Here is a 5,779-nt window from a genome sequence, read left to right on the forward strand (position 1 = left end):
TTATAATTGACACGTTCTTTCATATGTGAGTTTTAGCAGAGTTAGTTGATATGAGTAAGCTTTTTTATTACTCGGTAGAGACCGTTATGTAATGTACGTACGATTCTTCCTGACCTTTTTAAAAGGAATAAACCACAAAGCGTATATTTTAGATGCTTGTCTGCAGGTAGGATAGCAAGAATAGGGAAGGTAAATGTGAAAAATACATTACAAACACCCAGACCAATTGAAAATAAATCTTTCTTGAATTCATTTTTCAATTGAAGGGAATCGAATCAGTCGAGCGTCTACCCAACTACGCCACAGCGCCTGCCTTATTTCACTTACTAAGACACAAATAAATATTATTCTTCGTCTATGTTGAGATGTCTATATAAATAACTCATAAGTTGAGAAACCCAGATTTGTGAACAAGGATTTGAAATCACCCAAAATGTTGTGAATAAAAAGGTATGCGTCTTCAAAAAAGATGATTTTTGTTTGTAAAGTTATTTCATTTACTAGTGAATATTTATTTATTCTAAAATTTCAAGTTATCTTGGTAAATATCGCTTATTACATTATTTATGACACGTTTTTCGAAAATCAGTCTGGTTTGAGAGTTTTACCTAGATTTATGAACAAGGATTTGGACTCACTCAAAATGTTGTAAACTAAGGAAATTTATAGTTTACCGCCATGTCATTTAACAGAAGAAAATGATAGCTACGGTCGTCAATCATAGAGAGCATGGTAAATGTTACACGTGATAAAGTGATCACTTAAACCGTGATAGGTCGCAGCCCTGTAAACACCAAGATGTCCATATGTATGTTGAGATGTAAATATAAAATTACTCCTATGTGGAGAAACCAAGGTTTGTAAAAGAATAATTGGACACACGTTAAAAACGTTGTGAGCGTAGTTTTGTTCTCAAGGTTTTCTTTCGTATTCAACAATTATTTTGTTAAATTGTACAATTCGCTCACTCCTTTCAACAACGTCATATATCAAAAATCGTCAATTTTCAGTTGTGCATATTTTCGTAATGCTCAGAAAATGTACTATATCCCAGCAAAAGCGGCATATTTTTAACTTAATATTTACCCGCTACAGGGCAGAAAGTGTTTTTTTTTGCATTTCGAAGGTATTGTTTAGCTATTTTTTTTTAACATCCTTAATATTTTTCATTTTTTCATTAATTGATTCGGCAGTCACTTTGTGGTAAAATCTATCCATGTTTAATTAATGTTTTACTTAGTAAATACCACTATTTTGTATTTACTAAGTAAAACATTAATTAAAAATTTCTTTCAAACGGAGAAAAAACATTCAGATTTTACCTAAAAAGATCTGCTGCACAATAAAAAGATCAAAAAGTAGCTTGATGTATATTTTAAATACATTTTATTATATTTTTAAACTTTTAAAAGGATCTCCTGAAAAATCAAGTTTTCTGATATATGACGTTGTTGAAAGGAGTGAGCGAATTGTTTTAAGCACTGTTCAATAGATTTTCATGTAAATGAAACAAATATTTGTATTCAAAACGATGTTTCAAGTCATTCGTTCATCCTTTTCTTAAATCGGCAAAAGCGTAACAAATTGTCTGCTGAAAAAAAAATTGGAATAATCGTTATTATTAAAGGTCTTTATAATAAATTTAACAGTATTTTTTTAATCTTAATTTAAAGAGTTAATATTTTTAATTGATTTTCTCAGGTTTGGACGAAAAAATATCAATTATATCTAATATACAAGGTGTATCAAAAAATATGGTACAAAGGATTCGAAACTATTATAAAAATAAATCAGGAGAACATTATTTTAAAAATATTTAGTTGTTTGTCAAAAAATATAGAGCAGGGTGTTAAAAAAAAAACTATTTAAAAATAAGGAGAACATTTTTTTAACTTTTCGTTGTGTGTCAGAGGGTAAAAACTATTTAACTATCAGGAGAATATTATTTTTAACACATTTGGTTATTTGTTTTGAAATATGGAACAGGGTGTTAAAAAATATTTAGAAATAAGGAGAACACTGGTTTTTTATAGAACTAATTCTATCTTCTCTTATCTGGCATTACTACAAATAATACAGAGTGAAAGAAACAATCCATACTTCGATTAGATAAGGAAGAAGAAGAAGACAAAAATAGAAAAATCAATTGAGGATGACAAGGATATAATGAATCATTTCTAGAATATCCTCGTCCTTGTTACACTTATATAAACTAATGACAATATTGAAAGAGATAGAATATGTCATTACTTTGTATTTTTTGCCACACCTGTATATTACAATAAATTCAAATATTTTAAACTAAGTTAAAATATTTTACAAATAAAATATCAGTAATATTTTTCTTAGTTTAAAGTTTATCTTTATTTCAAAGCAAAAGCATTTATTTATATAATGCAGTAATATATTAGGTATAAATATTCAAATATTATATATTTTTTCTTAGTTTTACGTACGAAAAGCGTATTTATATCGTGTCTCAAATTGACCAGTAATAATTAATTATAATGACGTAACCATTATATATATATATTGTATATGGTATTTACTAATAAATGTATATTTTAACTTGTATTTTTCTCTTAATATTGTGCATTTATTTTTTATTATTTCGAATTCCCTATAAAGTTTACATAGTAAAGTGCAGTAAATTATTTTTGAATGTTTATTGTACATATATATTATATACAGTAATTTAAAAAAAAGGAAGCATAAAATATGGTACAACAAAAAAGGCTATTCGGATCGATCTTGGGTTATTTATTCATTTCGTTATTCTGAAAATTGAAAAATGGATAGTTCTTAGGTCAATATTCAATTTGTTATTTTGATCAGTAAAATAAGTACGTTGATTTTAATTTATTTTAAAATTGATCATATTGTTCCGGTGAAATGTCCGGAAATTCACTGTTCACGTTACTAATGAATTTTTCACTCATTTAGATTGATCATTTGTGATATTTGTCACTGGTTTTGAATTGATATATTCACCGTTTTATTTTATGGCCAAATAATTTTTACTATGGGTAGTTGAAAAAAAATGTATCTACATTTTTAATTGTAACTAATTCTACACACATGTTCAACAAAACACAGTAGCTAAACAACAATGATATGATGATAATGTTAAATATGTAACTATACGTACTACAAAATATATATAAATGTACCGTCGTTCAAACGAAATTCGTTAATTCGAAATAGGAGGTTAAAATTACAATAAAAAAGCGATTTTTATAAAAAAAAGTAATGTTAAAGATATCTTTATGATGTAGATAAAACGCATGGATTCAATGACCTTTGGAAGCATTGAAGCCACAGACGTTGCTCGTTGGTATAAAATAATTAGAGGTGCATAAGTCGTGTTACAGATAGAATAAGGAACATCAGGATAAGAAAAATATGCGAGCCCCAGATGTCGTTAGATGGGGAAGGTAACGAAGAAGACAATGGTGAGCATGTGAGGAGAATGGAACCATCCAGACTCCCCCACATTGCACTGGACAACCATCCTCAAGGTGGATGGTTCCCGGGCAGACGACCAAAGAGATGGATTGACAGCTATGAATCGACATTGCAGGAGGCTTGGCATACAACAAATCGGATTAAAGCGTTTGAAATGTAGCATTACCCCAGAATGCTTCGTATTCCCTGGGTGAATAGGGTCACTAATGAAGAAGTACTCAGAAGAACTGGATCACACAGAGAACTCTAGTCCAATATCAAGGTTCGGAAGATATCGTTATCTGGGTCACGTATTTCGTGCAGAGAAATATTACATTTTGCAAATTATAATGATAGGAAAATAGGACTGTGAGGACCTGGCAGAAAGCGAACATCATGGCTTCGCAGCATTCGCGACTGGACCGGATAAGAGGAGTGGAAGAGTTGTTCCGGACGGTGCAGGAATGCAAAACCTTTGCTAAAGTGATCGCCAACGTTGGGGGGACCTAACAAGGCACACAAAGAAGAGGAGGCTTATCTTAAAAACAAGAAAAAAACAGGCCACAAGGCCTACACCAAGAAGAAGAAAAAGAATAAGAAAAGCAAAAGTCGTATAATTAAAATGTTACTTTCTTTTAAAATCACTAAAAATATTTTATTTTAACATAATTATAATATCTACCGGTTTCGAAGCTAACCGCTTCTTTATCAAGACTGATCACCAATGAATAGTATCAATCAGTCTTGATAAAGAAGCGATTAGCTTCGAAACCGGTAGACATTACAATTAAGTAATAACAAAATATTTATAATGATTTTAAAACAAAGTTATATTTTAAATATAAAATGGAAAATCACAAAGTTAGTGCTTCAAATATAAATTATAGTAAAAGTCGTGTTTAGAGTGGAGACTCATTTAACGCGAATTTCGAACAATGCGGGGGAGTTACATATTTGCAATGAGTCGACGGATCCTTGAGATGGTCAAATCAAAACATTATGTACGAAGTTAAAGATGTAGGTTTGTTATATTTTTTATTATATATGGTAGATAAGTAGGTAAGCTCAATTATGTATAATTTTTATTATAACATGCACCAAGGTTGAGTTACATAGCCGAAAATTTAATTTCGTAGTCATACAGGAGAAAATGACCAAGTGATTTTTTTGCAGAAACGTGATCACCGAGATTTTGATATCTTACTAGCTTAACTTGGAAGTGTAATATATTGACTTGTTAAAAATGACTAACTGCATTGATGTTTGTTTTCTTGCCAAGCAAATGTGACTTAAATGGCTCTCTTGAACATTTTATGTTTTGTTAGTTGGTCACTTTCTCCTGTACGACTACGATATATATATATATATATATATATATATATATATATATATATATATATATATATATATATATATATATACACAATATATATATATATATATATATATATATATATATATATATATATATATATATATATATATATATATATATATATATATATATATATATATATATATATAAATATATATATATATATATATATATATATATATATATATATATATATATATATATATATATATATATATATATAATATATATATATATATGTTTACCAATATTTGAAAGTCATTTATTTTTAAATTGAAAAATAAAACCGAAGGTTGTTTGTCGTATGCACGGTTAAATGTTTTTTTGAAAGGTTTTAAATATTTTGATGCACTGCGATTATTTTAAATTCGTTGTTTAAGGTTTTTAAATTATCGCAATTTCTAAACGCATTTTAACTTTAATTAAAATTTTATTAATTGTTATTATTATTTTGTTTGCGTATAAAAATAAGACTTGACACTAGCAAAAACGTCCTCTCACTGGGTGACTGCCAAAAGAAGGTTTGAATATGCAAATAGGGGGAAAATGTCTAAGGGACAATTATATAATTATTATGAACGCAACTCAAAATTACTTTACTTACTATTTTAACCCAACAATTTTGGAAAAAAATCTTTTTTTATAATTTTTAAACTTTATTTTGACATTTAATATCAAAGTTTAAATAAAGTTTTAGTGCTTTTTTCAAAACAATTACTTTCCTTGGCTTGTAATACAATTTGAATTAGTTAATAATTATTATAATAATGTGTAAGATAATATTAATTAATTATTTATTTATTTACAGCGTAATGTTATAAATTAACAATGATTTAATAATATATAATACTGAATACTTATGATTTTATCACTAATTACAGATTTATTTTGCAAAGACCTTTTAGTATTTAAATACACGTAAGTATGTAATAAAAAATAATAATACACAGAGTGAAATAC

The sequence above is a fragment of the Brachycentrus maculatus genome, unplaced genomic scaffold (assembly GCF_059751285.1).
Source record: "Brachycentrus maculatus isolate JH-2025_06_01 unplaced genomic scaffold, ASM5975128v1 h1tg001091l, whole genome shotgun sequence".
In the NCBI taxonomy this organism is placed as follows: domain Eukaryota; kingdom Metazoa; phylum Arthropoda; class Insecta; order Trichoptera; family Brachycentridae; genus Brachycentrus; species Brachycentrus maculatus.